This window comes from Panthera tigris, chromosome A2 (genome assembly GCF_018350195.1).
Source record: "Panthera tigris isolate Pti1 chromosome A2, P.tigris_Pti1_mat1.1, whole genome shotgun sequence".
NCBI classification, from domain to species: Eukaryota; Metazoa; Chordata; class Mammalia; order Carnivora; family Felidae; genus Panthera; species Panthera tigris.
Genome location: NC_056661.1, coordinates 133,391,698 through 133,410,150, shown reverse-complemented (window position 1 = coordinate 133,410,150; position 18,453 = coordinate 133,391,698). Strand labels below are relative to the sequence as shown.

General features: G+C 36.6%; 1 long non-coding RNA gene and 1 pseudogene across 1 annotated transcript in view; one reads left to right on the top strand and one right to left on the bottom strand.

The window, feature by feature from the left end:
- The window catches only part of LOC122234355, a 44,429-nt gene extending 32,764 nt beyond the window's left edge, over positions 1–11,665 (bottom strand). The window contains exon 1 of the long non-coding RNA XR_006212127.1: positions 11,249–11,665. This is a non-coding gene — a long non-coding RNA (uncharacterized LOC122234355). The remainder of the gene's footprint in view (positions 1–11,248) is intronic.
- Positions 11,666–17,850: 6,185 nt separating this feature from the next.
- On the top strand, positions 17,851–18,004 carry LOC122236847 (annotated as a pseudogene).
- The last annotated feature ends 449 nt before the right edge of the window (positions 18,005–18,453 follow it).

The following is an 18,453-nucleotide window of genomic DNA, read 5'->3' as shown; positions in this document are numbered from 1 at the left end:
ATAAACAAAGGAACAAGCACATTCAACAGCTTTAGTAAGAAACTGAAAGAAAATGTTATTAGAAAGGAAAGCTAAGAACATGAAGGTGTATCTTCCCATCTCAGTCTAGTGAGGAACTTTGGATAATTAAAAAGATATATCTTTATTGAAAATTTTGTCATATTTGAAAGATACATATCAAAATATTTCAGAGAAAGAACTAATATTACAAAAACCTTGTTTTTTTATTAAATTTTATTGCTCCAATGGTATACAATAAGTCATTTATAGAGACCATGATATCAAAAAGCAAAATACTATGAGTGTCTATTCATAAAATTAATTTTAAAAAGAAAAGTAAAAGGTTATCTACAAAAGATAAATAAAGAAATGTTGGTTAGAAAGTAGTCCCTAACATAGCTGGGATAGTGTTTCATAGAAAGTCTTTATTTGGCCAGTCTTTACCACAAGTCTATGGAGGCACTTATGATGAATTAGTAACTTCTATAGAACTAACACTGTTATTGTTGTTATAAAAGCCTTATTACATAAGTTGCTTTTTTGAACTATATGCACTTGTATATAACTTTTATTAAACAGATATGTAAACAAAAGGATAAGTTAGATACTCTTTTAAGCTTTCTCCTAAACCTAGAATTTTATGATATTTGAAAATAATTATTTTTACTACTCTGGAACAGAGATAACATGGTAAGAGCACATTATGCTAAAGAAGGAAAGAAGTGAGGCAGAGAGAGGGGGGAGGGAAGGGGGAGACACTGGAGGCACTACTGTCATTTGCTTCCTATCTTGGTCATGGGTTATCACACACAGAGAATGAGGCTTAAGTCGAGGACAAAGGAAGTTTTCCTCCACCGGTCATCACAAGGCTGAAGATAGCTGTGACCTTTCTGACACAGAATCAAAAATGTGTTTCTGCTACACCTATTTTCTGCCTGAAGACGGCTGATAATTGTTAACCATGCATTCATAAGCCCGGGATAGCAATGTTTGGCACATAGTTTTATAATACCTCATTCAGTATTAGGTTTTGAAATGATCACATTCAGAAATAGTTGAATCTGTTCAAAATATCAACTAATGTTTTATTGAATGAAAGCTTTAAAAAACCAAATTTCTCAAAAAAGTACAAAATCATCAAACTGGTCACACTTTATAGTTTTGTGTTACCTAGAACTTTTCAGTAAAGATTTCTGGGCATATAGTAGATACCCAATAAATACAGCAGTGTGGAACGGGTTTAAGGGAATAATGAAAAACCATTAAGTCAGAAATCTACAACTTGTTCATAAATTGCTTCATATGGTATATTTTTCTTATGACCCGGAAAAATTTTTAAAGAAATTTCTGTTCCTTGCCAACTTCAGAAGATTTTAAGCACAAACTTTGCAAAATACTTAAAAATAAATATTTCAATTATATTAAAAGATATTAAAAGCTATTTACATGATGTGCTCTTGAATTCAAACTAATGAGGGCATAATGCCTCCTTGCAGTATCTACTAATATCTTAGGATGCCAAATAGTTAATTCTGTGTGTGATTATGTATTTAATATCTGCAGCCCCTATTAGATAGTCTCCTCTGTGAAGTCTAAAAGGTACAATCTTGGTGTCTAGCATTGTACACAGTGGGTTCTCAATGCATATTTAGTAACTTAATGAAGAAAGAGAAAGGGAGAGGAAATGTGTTAAGACGAGAGGATTAACATTCATGGAGGATATACTATATACCAAAACCCATCACTAAACATGATTCAGCTTTAAACTAAAGATGAAAAAAGGTTAAAAAGTAGTAATTAGAATATTTGTTCTTGCAATGAAATAAGAAAAGACTATAATAAAACAAAACTGATAAAGAAACACTTCTTAGAATTCATTATTGGTTTAAATGTGTATAATTGTATGTATTTATAGATTATATAACCACATTTTTTAGTTTCTGTATTTGATACATTGCCATCTTAGGACCTTGCTGGTGGTGGAGGGACTGTCCCTCCCAGAGCTAACTAATTCCTCCACATAGCAATCTAACTCATGTTAGAGTGTACCTTTCATATGCAAACCAACCAATCCAGAGCCCATATACCAACCACCTCCTTTGTTGGCCTCTCACACTCTGGATCACTATCCACCAGCTCTAATCACCTCAGGATCAGATTCCAGACAACTAGGGATAGCCCCTATGTCCCTGAGCCTGCTGACATTATTCAAAGTAGCCAATCTCAAGCCCACTTATCCTGCCTTGCCTTTTCTTTCCCCCAGAAACCAAAATAAAGGCTCTTGTCCATGTTTCCTCTTCACTGCCTCTGCCTGACTGAGCCTGATGCTTCTCTGTATGGCCCCACATGGTGTGGCCTGCCTCCTCCTCTTGGGAACTGTGAGTATAGCAAACTGTCTTTCTTTTCAGTGACAATTGTCTCCTGATCTGATAGCCTGAATTACCTGAATAATAATAAAACCTACATTTTAAAAATAGATACACCATAAAAAGTTTTTTAAGTATAATTATTAAAAGAGAAACAATAATCATATAATGTATAATATATATGTAACATCTGGTAATTTATATTTTTGCCTTATGAGTGAATTGAAGTTTTCTAAGTGATTACAGTGAGAAAACCCTCTTATTATTTCATTTCATTTAATAAGAACATTAAATACCAGTTTTTCAATAATTTGATTGTTTTGCCTGTTTTTATCCTTCCAATGATATAATTTACTGATGAGATAAACCAATGCAGATTGATTTACACTTTTATAGGATAATAAAGATTTTGGAAACATACTAAAATTCAAATGATATACATGAAGAGTATTTTATTCTGTTACTGTGTTTTTGTAGGAAAGAATAATATCTTGTTCCAAATTCAGTTTGGAGTTCATTCAAAGAGGCAGCCTGGATGAAGCACCAAATCAATTTTGTTATGCATGTTCATAATCCCTTATTCACAATTCCAAAATCCAAAAAAGTGTTCATAAGTATGTGTCAAACTCGTTGGTGGCAAAACCTAACCTGACTGGATGAGGTCACTTGTGTCTTTATTCTTCTAAAGGCGAATATTCATACTTATGCTACAGAAATATTAATGTGGTATGGGGGGGATCCTGACCCAGACTATGATGGAAATATTAAATAATATGCCTTTTATAGACTGTCGTATTCTATAATTCATTTAAAAGCTCTGAATTTTGAAATACAGCTATCCCCAAGAGTTTCAGGTGAGGGATTGTGGACCTAATTCAGTGTGTACGTGTGTTCATAGTGCTTACACGTATCAGTTGTATGAGCACAGACTGTTACTCCTCCTTTATTTAACACATAATTGTATTCATTATCATGACTCCTGCATTAAGTTTTCTTAATTAACCTGAAGAAATATAGTAAAGTTACTGGACCAACAGTTTAAGACAGATCTTGATACTGCCCCATGTGGGGGGTACTGCAGATACAAAGATGACTAGACCCAGTTACTATACTCCAGTCAGGCCCGATGTGAAATAAATAATAGTGGCACAGTGCAAAAAGTGCTGTTAAAGTGGTGTTCAGTGTGCTTTTGGTTCAGAGGGAAGGGAGCTACTAACTGTCTGAGGGAGTTTGGGAAGACTGTAAGGAAGAGGGGATTTTTGAGAGGGCAAGGAAGGAAAGGCAGTTCACCAGGTAATGAAATGGGAAAAGGCTACTCAATACCAGTGCTACTGATCTCAAAACAAAAGGGAAATATTAATGTAATCCCTTGAATAACTTGACATACTATAATCTTGCCAATGCTCAAACTCTTCTCATTAGTATTGCTCTGTCACAGTGAAAGACATTTTTAAACTTTTCAGCATCAATAGAAATTCCTAGAGAAAAGCATCCTGGCTTCTGATATGTCTCTGCTTTGAAGCAGAATATGATGCTATTTGCAGGATTCAATAAAATGTCAATGCAGTTTGTATTATCTTCAAGGAGCCACCCTCAGTCCAACACCAAATATGCCTGTCCCACCAGGCTGTTCCTTGGACAGAATGACTGCGAGACATTGAGTACATTTACTCATCCAAAAAAATCACGTTAGTAAGATAAATATAGGAACCACTTTCTTCCTCATAACTGTATGCCATTTGCCTGAATTGATGTGATATTTAAAACTCAGGTTAGAATTGACAGTGCTGAAGTTCAACCTAGTTATTCTCAAATGCTCAACTTCAATAAGTGCCAAAAGCAAAGGTTTGATCTGTTGGTCTCTTTCAAGGGAGAAAGATGACAATGTGGCTGAAGCAATGATGTTAAAGGAAAAGGTTACAGGCAAAACTCTAATAAAATAAATTTTAAAAATCCCCCAATTCCATTTCTATTTTGCTAAATTATTATGGTTGAAAATTTTAACGCTGTTATTAATGGTTTCCCTAATTTTGAAATTGAGCCCCTTTTCACCTTGCATTGTGGCTGACACAAATCATTGAGAATCTCTGTACAATAAATCATTTATAAACTACATACAGGCAATGAGCCAAGAAATATATTTAGCATTTAATCAGAGGGAACCTAGTATATTTCACCTCCTATCTATAAAATGAAACGTATTCAGTTTAATCACCAAACAATGTTAATTCAGAGAAAAAAAAAAGTTGAACCTTGCAACAAGGAGGTGGTTTGGAATAGATTAAAAGAAAAAAAAAACAAACCAAGTGTTTAGGGGCCTGGTTTCTTGTTGGGATTCTATAACTTCATAATTCCCATAGTTAATGTATACTCATTACTGGGAATTCCAGTGTACTCAAATGTAAAATATAGGAGGTTAGATTATATCTCTTTCCACTTTAAATTTTGTGATACTATCTTGTATTGTAGGTTGTGATCATGTAGGGATCTAATAGTGTTGATACTTTGCTTTTAAGCTAGATCATTTTGCCTCATGGCTTCATTCTTTATACAAATGTTAATAAAGTAATAATAGCTAAGCTTTAATAAATGATGCCATTTAATTTAGTTAACTCCCCAATTGTTCACAATTTTTGCAGAGTGAGTACCTAGCTTTATGCCAGACTCACTGTATTACCTAAAGATAATTACAGAATACTTTGACTATGAAACAAAACCATTCATCTGATGAAAAATTGTGAAGCCCATACATTTTATACTTCATTTAGGAAACATTATGGTTGTGAAACAAAACAAGACAAAACAAAACAAAACAAAGACAATGAACTTTAGTTAACAGTCCATTTGTCATTCTGCCTATGCCCCTTAGTAAACTCTCATGAGATCAATCCTGTGAAAAATGAAGAGGCATTGAAACCTGTGACAGAGTCTGACACACATGTAAGACCTTACTACACAAAGACCAGGTGAACCAGACTGGGTATTGTCATCACTATACCCTGATTATATCTTTTCCAGTTTTAGAAAATACATTCTATTGCTTTATTGTTAATTCTTGCTCCTCAATACAACTGCCTTTTCCTGAAAACTTCTGACATCATTTTTTAATTCTTAAATTATATTTATTTTGTGCTTAAAACAATTTTAAGTGTTTTACATGTATTTACGTGTGTTTATTAATTTAATGATTGCACCACCTTCTGAATGGGCATTCATTTTATGTATGGGGAAACTCAGAACACAGGTGTTTAAGTAACATGTACTGGGTCACACTGTTAGAAAGTTGTCAAGCTGGGATTCAAGGCTAGGGCCTGCAGGGAAATGCCATAAACAACAGCATGCTAGACCACAGTGATGAAGAGCTGCTCGGATATATGTCTGTTTGGTTTTAGGTCTCATCTATAAATATAGAAGTGTCATAGCTTTCCTATACAGAGCCTGTCTTTTGCAGCAGATTATTTTGGAGTGGGAGTTTTTAAAATAAAATTTGTAACAAAATAGAAACAAGGAATTTCTTTACATCTAAAGTGTTTAAGTGTTATGATGTGGTTTGTTAGTGTTAGGGATCAAATGCCGCATGAGTTAAAAGAAGCACTGGTCTTCTGGTCACTCCAAAGACATCGTTTTCAATGGATAAATACCAAAATTGTACATTCATAGTATCCTATCACTACAGGAACTGGAACACATTTTTTTTTAACATTTCTGAATATTGTTACATTTCAGGGACATAGTAAAAAAAGTAGGTATGACTAAGCATCTTACCATTCTAATGAGATATGACAAAGCTTTCAACCTTTTATAAATGTTGTTTAACTAGATTGTGGGGAAAATGACTTTTCATAATTTAAAAAATCCATTTGTTATTTTGAAGAGAAATCTCCCTTAAGGGCCAATGGGTTAGGTCCTTAGAGGTGTGAACATCAACTAGTTATTGGCTAACGGTAAGCACATAGTCTAAAAACTCATTTCTTACCCAAGCTTGTTGACAAAGGACATGTTGTTAAGTATTTAGTGGGAAACAGTGATAGGCATATCATCACTAGAAGGAAGTACCATTAAATTTCATGGAAACACATTACAGATGGCTGTTTAAAATAGTTTAAAACACTGGAAGATTAGTAAAAAATATGGTATCAATATAAATATTTGTTTTGTAGCCCAAATTTCTGTGTGAATCTGTGGGGCATATCTTAAGATGTGTCATAATGGTTTGTGGAAATGGATTCATATGATGATTGTTAGCTAATTTTCCAAGTGGATTCCCCCTTTTCTCTTTGCTTATACAGTGTTTCCAATGTAATAGACAAGTTGAGTCACAGTAGTGGGTGGTTAGAAAGAATTACTTCTTGTGTGTAAAAAAAAATAAAATCTTAAAATATGTAGATGTGGGAAAATAATGATTTGAGTTCTTATGATATAATATCCCAAAGCATAGCTAAATCTTTTTTTCTTTTTTTATAAACTGTTGTCACTATCAGACTTTACAGATAATCCCACCTTAAAGAACAGATTTGTGAACCTCCAATGCCTAGAACAATGCATCACTATTTTCTTGAATGTTTCTCAAATATTTTACAAAGTCTAATTTTGGGGGATGTGCTACTCAATTGCACAAAACATAAAGCTCATCTTTGGTAAAAACCAACCATATTCATATTCTTTCCTTAGCCTTAGCCTCATGACATGTTTCAGTTGTGAAAATTAAGTACTCTCTTTTTATCTGAAAATATCTGGCTGATACTTTATTGATAATCTTATATGCCACGCAATATTATACCAAGTTGGATTTTGAAAGTTTTTAGTAATACTACTATACTACTACTACTAATTGTAATAAGGAAAATCACAACTAAGTAATCATGTTTGTGCAATGTACTATTTTGACTTAAGCCTTGCTTTGGTTATACATCAATAGACTCAATGTTTAGCATTAAGCCTTCTTAGATTTAAGAGCACTTAACTGTTTAAGACTTTTTGTTGATTTAAGATAGAAAAAAACCAATATTTTTCCTTTTATGTGTACGATAGCTACAAATGAATAGAACTTCCAAGGTTATATAACCTACGCTCAGAAACAAAAAACCAATTATGTTAAAAGATGGGAAGTGCTTGGCAGACATCCCACTACTTTTTCTCCCATGCTAATGGCAGACCAATGGTATTCATTGGTCATGGCCAGAGGCAGCCTGAGGCCTTTCCTCAAAACAGTGCTCTGGAAAACCAGTCAGTCAGGGATGGCTCAGGGAGCAAAGCCAGATAAATAAAGTTAGAACATGACATCTTCTCATCCATGAGTCTCCCCTATCTGTATCTATAAACCAAATGGATCTACTACATACAAAGTAAGTTGAAGGAAATAAGCTCATAGCTTGTAAGAAAGAAGATGGAGGGATAAGATCACACAGAAGTTATTTATCTTAATTTTTCCATATTCTTTTGGACCTACAGAACCAGAGAAAGTGTGTCCTTATATGAAGCATCTGTTTTGGGAAGGGAAGTTAGCAAGGATTCTGGCCGCAGGAATTCCTTCCTGCAGGAAATGTGGCCTTGCAAACTGAGGGGCTGGGCTACTCAGAGGAAATCTGCTGCAGTGTTTCCATTTGTAGGCAAACCCTGACCCCAGAGGGTGTTCTTCTGTGGAAGACCCTGGTTAGCTAAGAATAGAAATAGCCTGTGTGCTAGTGAAGCTGAAAATGATTTCCTCTTGTCCTTATTTATTCAGTTTTAGGGATGACTTCCCTTTGTAGTTTATATATTCTTGATTTTTAAGTTTCACTGGTAGCCTACTGACAAGCATTAGACATTGAAAGCAGCTATTAAATCTGAGACTGTTTTTGTGTATGTGTGGGAGGAGTAGGATAAACCTACTAGGAAAAGAATATGGTACTTGATCTATACCAAAAAATCCAAAACAAGCAAACCATAATGTCAAAGTATTGAACCTGTAAGTTTCGCAAACAAGAGTTAAAATGTTGTTTCATTGGGATCCCAAGAATATCCCCACCATGCCTGAAACAATGTAAGCTCTCTTGGTCAGTGTGGGCTGCCATAAAAAAATACCATGGAGTCAGTGGCTTAAATAACAGAAGTCTGTTTTCTCATAGTTCTGAAGGCTGGAAGTCTGGAACCAGGGTGTCAGTGTTGTTGGGTTCTAATGACAGCTCTTTTCCCAGCTTGCATATAGCTACTATCTTGCTGTGTTCTCACGTGGCCATTCCTTGGTATGTGTACTAGGAAAAAGCAAGAGATCTGTCTTTCTTCCTCTTCTTATAAAACCACTAATCCTATTATGAGAGCCCCACTCTCACCACCTCATTTAACCCTAATTACCTTCCTAAGACCCCATCCCCAAAAACCGTCTCACTGCTGATCAGGGATTCAACATATGAATTTTGGGGAAATATAGACATTCAGTCTATAACATTCTCAAAGCATAACTGTTGATTGGTTGATCTTAAAAATCTTGAGTTTTAAGTTTTTATAAAATCCCAATAAGTAACTTGAGAAATATATAAGGTTTTCTACTAAGAAAATCAGAGGCTGATGAGAAAATTTAGAATTTAAGAGGGCACTTTCAGAATATAGTTAGGTGATCAGATATAAAAGTCAATATACAAAAATCATTGGCTTTCTTGATGTTAGCAATAACCAGTTTGAAAACATAATGATAAACAGAATTTCATTCATAATAGCAATAAAACTCTTTTTATATTTAGAATAACTAAGAAATATGCCATACTTTTATGAACAGAGTACTTAAAAATCTATAAATATAAAGTGCAAGTCCATATTTCTCAGTGGGAAGCCTCAACAATGTAAAGATGCTGACAGGTGTCTCTCACATATATAAGCAAGAAAGACCAGCAATGCTTAGTATGTTAAATTTTTAAAAAAGAAAATAGTGGGATTTGACCTACTAATAAGCAGAACATAGTATAAGGCAATTTTTAAAATTTTATTTTATTTTTTATTTGAGAGCAAGAGTGTGTGAACGGGTGACAGGGGCAAAGAGGGAGGAAAAGAGAGAGAGAGAGAGAAAGAGAATCTTAAGCAAACTCCATGCTCAGTGTGGAGCCTGACATGGCAGGGCTCGATCCCACAACCCTGGAATCATGACCTGAGCTGGAATCAAGTTGCTCAATGATTGAGCCAACCAGGCATCCCAGTATAAGGCAATTTAAACAGTGTATTTTGGCACAGGAATAGACAAACACATTAATAGAAAAAAATAGAATGGGAACCCAGGAATATACAGGAATATAATTTATAGTAAAAATGTCATCTCTTATCAGTAAAAATATTCAAGACTTCTCACTGAATTGTGTTATAACAGTTGGCTATCCTTTTGGGCTAAAAATTGAACTCATAGCTCACATCATAAGCAAAAATAAATTCTGGGGAGATTATTGAGAATGAATGTTAAAAACAAATTATAAAAGTATTTGAAGAAAATGTAGACAAATTTTATATAACTCTTGGTACTGGGAAAGCTTTCCTAAATAATACACAAAAATCATAAATCATATAAGAATGTATTTCTAACTTCAACCACATAAAAACAAAAATCCTTCTGTGAGACAACGATACGAAAAGTTAAATGATAAGCTGCAGACTGGGTAAATATTTACAACATACATAAAAGATTTGCAATATGCAAAGAGTGACTACGTATGAATATGCAAAACACAAAGAACCAAATAGAAGGTGGAAAAAAGAAACAAAGGATCATTTACAGAAGAAATACATATGACCAAAGCATATATAAATTAGGCAATATTTACCAAAATTTAAAGTAAGCTTAATCTGTGGCCTTACAATCTACTTCTAGGAATCTGCCTCACAGAAATATTCACTCATAGTCAGTAAAATATATTTAAAAGGGTATTCTCTTTTACAATAGCAAGTAGTAGAAACAAAATGAATACTATTAACAAAAGAGAGAATAAATATAATTCAGACCATTCAATTATTATACAGAAAGAGCCAGATCTATATCTATTAAAATTAAATTAGAAAGTTCTTTAAGCCCCACATGAAAAGAAGTTGCTATAGCATAATAGAATCATATGTAAATATATATGACCCACATATGTATAAATACATTGTATCTATATATTTTTCATTACACATACTTTTGTGTGGATTGACTGTGAGAACATATGCGTGTGTTTTTTGTTTAAGCAAATACATATACATATATATATGTGTGTGTGTATATATATATATATATATATATATATTTTTTTTTTTTTTTTTAATCAAAGAGAGGAGTATTCAGAGAAGGTCAGCCATGGTGGCTCAGGCTCTTCCTCTCATGACACAGAACTGCTTCAAGGAGGGTGTGGGAATCACATGTCTGTCAATAACGTGGTTTGAGCCTCTCTCTACTTACATTTTCTCTTGACCTCTGGCTGTGCTGCCAATTTTTCTTTTCTTGGGGGTGTTGAAATGGACAAAAAGGAAGTTCTTTAAGACTGTTGAGATTCTTGTTATGCAAAAGTTGCATTGTTGGAAGGGGTTTTAGATATGATCTAATGCAACTCCCAAGCTTTATGAGGAATTCTGATTTTTGAGATGGCCAGGAAACATTAATGGGAATTTCATATTTCTCATGCTTGAGTCACATCCCCTTATCCAGAAACCTGGGAAAATTTACCACTGAAAACTCAATAAAGGTGGTTCTATTCCTCTAATGTTAAGCCAACAATGTAACAAGACCAAAAAAAGCAATTTCATTCAAAGGAATAAAAATCAAAAAGTACATTTCAGCAGATAAATTAATGCTGTGATGCCCTTTGATGACCCACAAAAAGTGTCTTTCGGTGTTATTTCAATTCTCTATATTAGGAACTTTTAATCCATAAATTCTGCTGTATTACCTTCTATCAGCTCTTCCCAGCACTGGTCTGGTTCGTTTATCTGGTTGGTATGGAGGTAGTCAGCAAAGTTGGTATGTTTAAGCCATGTCATACTCTTTTAGCCAGGTCCTGTGTATCCTAAGAGTCTTTCAAGAAACTCAACTTGTCTCTTTAAAGATTGGCAAGCAAAGGCCAGAAACCTCTCCTTCCAGTTTGGTAATTTTTGTCCTTATTGAGTGCACTGCTTTGGCAATAATGTGCCCAGTACCTTTGCTCAGAGCTTATCTGATTTTCATTCAGCTAAACTGTGTTCTCAGATGTATGTCCCTATAAAGAGACCACCTCTCCACTTTTTTATCCCTTGGCTTATGTTGGCATGGACTGTAGCTCTATGAGATCAAATAGGCTACAATAAATTCCACTGGACTCTTGAGTTGCTTTCATTTGGTCCTTGACTGAAGAATTCACAAATTGTGAAGTCATGATTCCTTCCTAGAGCTCTAGGCTGACTTCCTATGGGGGCCTATGTTCCATTCTAACTGAGCCAAGCTTCCCATACTGTAAATTCCAATTAAAGCTCAGACCCTTGAGACAGAGGAGGTTAGGAGAGTGACTCTTCTAACATCTCCCATCATCCACACATTTTCAGAGCATGCTTGAACTCCTGGACCCAAGGCCAGTGTAATAATTTCATAACTTAAAAAATATGGTGTTTTAATTTTTTAAAATTTCATGTAAAACTGAAAGCCACTGTACTGGAAATGTTCTTTGCTTTTTAAATTATTTAATGTTCTTTTATCTTTATATGTTTACAATGGAAGGAAATAATCCTACTAGCTGCCAGTGAATGAGGGAGGAGAGCAGAGCTGAAGAAATTAGAGCTACTGTTCAGCAGAAGCTTCTATATTCTTGTTTGTTTGATGTGATGGCTACTGGACTCACAGAAATGCACCTTCTGTTTATGCTTCCAAGTGTTCCTTTTATCTTTAGATAAAAGTGTACAAGGGAAGTTGCCAAAATTAGTCCACCTTTTGGGCCCAGGCCACAGTTAAACTTAGATGTAAAAGAGATCAAAGAATTTCCATTTTGATCCAAATAGCTTCAGCCCAGCAGTGTGCTGGTGGCAATATGAAATGGCTAAATACTTTCTGCTTTGGAACATCTAAGCAGTATAGATAGATCTTCCTCGATTTATGACTGGGTTACATCCCTATTCCCCATAATAAGTTGAAAATATCAGAAGTTGAAAGTGCATTTAATACACTTAACCTACTGGACATCATAGCTTAGCCTAGCCTGCCTTAAACATGCTCAGAACACTTACTTTAGCCTATAGTTGTGCAAAATCACGTAACACAGAGCCTATTTTATAATAACGTGTTGAATAGATCATGTAATTTCACTTAAAGTAAAAACCAGAATGGTTGTATGGGAACAGAATGGTTGCTTTCTTAATTTTTAAAAAAATGTTTATTTTTGAGAGAGAGACAGACAGACAGAACGCGAGGGGGGAGGGGCAGAGAGAGAGGGAGACACAGAATCCGAAGCAGGCTCCAAGCTCAGAGCTATCAGCACAGAGCTCAATGCAGGGCTCGAAGTCACAAAACGAGATCATAACCTGAGCAGAAGTTGGATGCTTAACTGACTGAGCCACCCAGGTGCCCCTGGGAACATAATGGTTGTAAGTGGATTGGTTGTTTACCCCCATAGTCATGCAGCTGACTGGGAGCTGTGGCTCACTGTCACTGCCCAGCATTCCAAGAAAGGACCATAGCACATATTGCTAGCCCTGGAAAAGATCAAAATAGAAAATTTTGAAGTATGATTTCTACTGAACGTGTATTACTTGTGCATCATGGTAAAGTCAAAAAGTCACAAGTCAAATCATTGGTGTGGGGGCTATCTGTACATTTGAAACTGCGAGGCACAAAAAACATGCATATCTGCTTTTGAAATGACTCCTGCCTTTCAGGAGCTAACAAAGAAACACTTGTGTAGACCTCACTTCAGAATCTCGTGGGAAGCACCCAGGTACTCCTGAAGGCTGCCTCAGGGGATCTCTGCAATTGGACAGTTTCTCTCCTTTCCCCAGCAGAAGCGGAAGCATGGTTTTTCTATGCTTCTTTTAGTCAAACTGTTGAAGATTCTTCTGGGCAAGATGACAGCAGCTCCCTTCCCCCTCCCTTTTTTCTATTGCTTTCAGGTTCTGAGCTTGGCAAGCATCACACTGGTGTCCTCTGAGGACGTAGGAATAGACAGTTGACTGTTCGTCTCTGTGCAGGAGTAGGGTCATTAAATTATTTATTACCCAAACCGTTTTTGTGAGTGAAAGGGGCACTATTAGTAATGAGACCTGGACAACTGGAGTAAACTGTGACTGCTGGCAAATCGGGATTGTGGTCACCTTGTACGTAGGGGAATGGGTGCCTAAGACATCAATTTTCATGCTTCTTTTCCTGTGCAAGACTGGACATTTTCTAGTCACTCCTCGAGGTTATTACAGGCAATCATTTTCTGTGTTTGATAGCAAACACAGCAATAAGAAAAAAAAAAAGGATAATAAATTTCCGTATGACTCAGAATACAGCCCCCTTGTTAAATTATATAGCTCCAGAATAGATTTTGTTGCAAAGAATATGTTCTGTAAAAATCCTTTAAAGAAGCCTTTCAAATGTTTGTGTTTTTTTTTTTTTTTTAGGATGCCACACCCACTATTTACAAAGAAAGTCTTGAAGGGGAGAAGCAGGCCCCTCAGGCCACTTCTAGCAAAGAAATGTACATTCAGTACCAACAACACAGAAACGTTGTTGTAACTACACCCAAACTATTTCTTGTGTCCAACATATTTTCGTCTTCAGACTGCAATTGGTTTGCTGTTTCCTTTCTGTTTGTTTTACCACTTGCCTTCTAAATATTTTTCATCATCCTGGAGATTTTCCCAAGTTGTGGTCTGCTTGCTGGAGGGCCACATTCCTCTGATTATGGCATTAAGTTGTGTCACCATGGCAAGGCTTGTTTATCATAAGGGAGTATTTCACAAGATGGGCACCTCTGAAAACAATTTCAACCTCCTTTCCTCCACTTCATATGCTCAGATTCTGAGACAGCAGCCCAGATATGGCTTTCTCAAATCAAAAACCGCATTCCTAGAGTGTGAACTTTACTTTGCTCTGCTCTTAAGACAGAGAAATATTTGGCTCTCTTTATTTCTTTCAAACTGGGCAGTGCCCTCTTGACTGTTATGACTAATGCACTTGTCAAGACTGGAATCTGCTAACAGGTAGATCACACTGCTCGAACTTGGGAAGCAAAAACGCCAGAGGCCAAAGGGTGACCTCGTGGTGCTTGAAGCCCATCCTCTGTTGACTGTGAGGAGATTTTCTAAGAGAAGGAAAGCTTAGTCAGAACCTGACAGTTCTTGCTCCCTCACATTCCTACAGAGGAACCAGCTTGGGGAGAGATAAGAGCTCTGGGTTGACACCCTGATTATGCCTACCTTTTTATTTGTTATATGTGGAAATTGACTTCATCCAATTAATAAGAGCAGGAAACAGTTTTTGTTTTCTCTTTGTAGGAAAACATGAAGTAACGGTTTTATCTTAATTTGTCAGGCATTGCCCAAGAGACTACAGCCATGTGGGCTGGTGGCCAAAATATCGCTCTAAGTCCCAAGTATTAACACCCAGATATAAAAAGAATGCTAATTGGTTTTCCAGCTGAAAAATAATAAGGTACTTGTGCCAAAAATGCTGTATGGCATGGAAACCCCAAGTTTATACAATAGGCCTGATTGCAATCTGGGGGCTCCATTTGTACTCGTATGTAGCACTAAACAAAGGGAGGTGTTGCACTCCTCTGCCTTTGTAGAAAGCCTCTGCTCCAGATCTCAGCCTGGTGTTGCACCAGGCTTCCCACAGTCTTCCTGCCAAATCTCCAAGTTTTTTCCTGGCTGCCATTCAGGAAAGTACAGCTCCGTTCGTAGGATGGAAAGTTAAAAAGGCCTTGCTTGGATACGCTGAAATATATACAAACACTGCTTGACGTATGGAGTAGGCTGGTTTTGCACAAGCTGCTCCTGCCTGCATTCTAAGGAAAGAGAATGAGAGACTTTAAAAAGTTATTCCAGTTAAATGATGGAGATATTAGATGGAAGAAAAAATATATTTTTTAAAAAAAGTAAATTCAGCATTTCCCTTAATCCCAACAATTATCCACCTTAGTTTCCTCATTGGCAAAATGTCAGATAATCTCTAAGAGCCCATCCAGCATGGGCAATCTCTAATTTAAAGGACGTGGTTTAATTGAGATAGAAGATACTGAATGTAGATACTCTAGCAAGAAGGTTACTGGAAGTGAGCTGGTGAGAGTCACTCTGAGGGCCCTCGGCAAATGTCAGTCTAGGACTGATACACTGATGCAGGCTGATTGCCTGCATTGCCCCTGGCTGCACACCTTGACTCTATGTCTATATCACTGATGGAAAAGTGCTTGAACTGAAAGTTTTCCTAATACTTAGAACCTTGTTCTCATTATTCCTGTTGATGGTTAATACTATTGCAAACTTCACAGATAAATTCAATATTTATAGAATATTATCCAAAAATGCATTTTAATTATAGTTAATACTGAAATATACTCTTTCCTGTCACCAACAATGGTCATGGACTATGACCAATATGCTAGCCATGCATGTAAAAATGCAAGTAAGTTGGGGCGCCTGGGTGGCTCAGTCGGTTAAGCGTCCAACTTCAGCTCAGGTCACGACTTCAGCTCAGGTCACGATCTCGCGCTCCGTGAGTTCGAGCCCCGCATCAGGCTCTGGGCTGATGGCTCGGAGCCTGGAGCCTGCTTCCGATTCTGTGTCTCCCTCTCTCTCTGCCCCTCCCCCGTTCATGCGCTGTCTCTCTCTGTCTCAAAAAATAAATAAACGTTAAAAAAAATTTAAAAAAAATGCAAGTAAGTTAAAAAAAAAACTTTAAAGATACATAATTACTTTGACAGTAGGAGTAAGACATTCTCAGTAACCAATTTCTGCCAGAGGATGCAGGGAATAAAACAGGCCATAAGCTTCCACTGGTGTGTACTATTTTGGGTAGACACTGGCAAGCAATTGTCTGTTTGTTTCTATCAATGCTTTTCTTTTATTACTTTTAATTTGTTATTATTACTGCATTTTCACCTAGAATAGTTAGGCAGAATGGGAGGTATTTAAGACTTTAGAAAGTATTTATTTAAGAGTATGGAGCACCAGGACTTTTAACCTGCAGGAGAAACCAAGGAGTAGAAAAACATTGAGTTAGTATTGCTGGCCTTCAATCTGGTTCATCTCCACCAAATAAAATGAATTTTCCAGTGTCTCCCATCTTTCCATGTAGGTTCCAAGCTCCTTTGGTACATTCCTGCATCTGTGACTTGCTCTTTCTCTTACCTGGAGTGAGGTCCATTCTCTCTCCTTCTAGATCCTAGTTCAGTTCCCATCTGATCTTTGAAGCCCCAGAGACCACTCTCTAGTGCCCTTGGGTTTCCCATTTATCTGAACTCTTACTGCTTTTACTGTTTTCATGAAACTAGGTAAGGATATGGAGGGCTCACAGATCAGATTGGTATCGAACTGGGACCCAGAATATGAAGAGCAGACAGGAGTATTTTTTATTGCAAGGTGTAGGGACTCACTCAAGTAGCTCAAAATAAGGACAGTGTATTGTGGACCCACAGAGTCCAAGAAATGGGCCTTGCAGGATATGAACTGGAACATATCAGAAAGCTAGGCGGCTCTCTTCCTAACTCTCAAGATCATACACTACTCCTCTGATGCTTTCCCAGGAATATTTGCTTTCACATTCTTCCCTTTGTCTCTCCCCAATTTCCATGTTATCATTTCAGTTTTCTTTCAGCTCAACTGCCCTCAAATAACTGAATTTGACTTTTAGGATCTTACTTCCAAACTTCAAGAGATTCGATCATTTCATCTTGTGCTGCATATCCAGTCCTCCGTTTGACCAGCGTGGTTGGCAGGGGCAGGGATTTTTGATACAGAAAGCTGCCTAAGCCCACTCCAGTGGCAGCCTGTAGGTGGAAAAGTTTCAGGGAAGGGGAAAACAAGTAGTTAAGTGCTCCAAAAGATATTCATTATTTGCAGAATAATTGCAGAATTATTTCCCCGAGGCAAAGTCCTTAAGGGCAAGGAATAAATTACATGTTGCTTATGTCCATCACTGTGTTCAGCACAATGCTGTTTATCCGCCACAGTGATTCACAACCCTGGCTACACAACAGAATCACCTGGGAAACTTTTAGGAGCATTTCAGTATCGAATCCTCCCCCTTGCCACCACCAGAGATTCTGATTTCACTAACTGGGGACATGGCCCAGACACCAGGGGCTGCTGTGCTTTCCAGATGTCAGACTTAACTCTTACTGCGGTCAGGGCCATGGGAAACAGTACTTGTATAGCTGAAACAGTGATTGGCCTCATAACTGAAAACCTGGTAGAAATTCAAGAGCTATTAAGTAGCTTAAAATTCATGCCTGGCCTTTTTAGAAGGGTAACTGTAATTACGTTCATATTGTCTTAGGTGGGGTGAATGCTAGTAACATAGGTAACTTTAGAAGGAGACATTAAAATTGCTTCTCGGCCTTTTGGCTAAGATCAAGTGTAGAAGGAGACATTAACATTTCTGATTTTATATGAAAAATTTTTTCCTCATTCTTGTAACTAATTTCATCAAGTGAGGTAGTCAATGGTTATTTCCACAAGGCTTTTTGAGCACATCATCAATACATTTTCAAAATGCAGTCCTGTCCCTGGATTCTTTGAAAGCAGTATTATATAATTAGGAAAATTTAAGATTTAGTAAATTCTGAATTGATGACAAATCAGAGTGCCACCTGAATGACAATTGTTTAAGTTTTTTCAGTGGTAACGCTGAAATTGGCATTGGTAAATTTAGACTTACTTAAACAAATTTTCCTTTGGAATAGCAAGGAGCTTACTTATTGCAGGCCCTAGATGGAGATGATCTTTCAGGGTACACTTTATGGTATCCTTGTGGTTGCCAAGGTTTGCCTTAGGCTTTATACCTATTGGATATGGTTGAGTAGTTGGAGAATTCCTTGAAAGTAGTTTCTGGAGTTCTTCAATATGATCAGTGAAATGAAGGAGATATTCCAAGCTAAACTGGTTCAAGTACATTCGTTCAACTGTTTGTTCTTAAGGGAATAACACT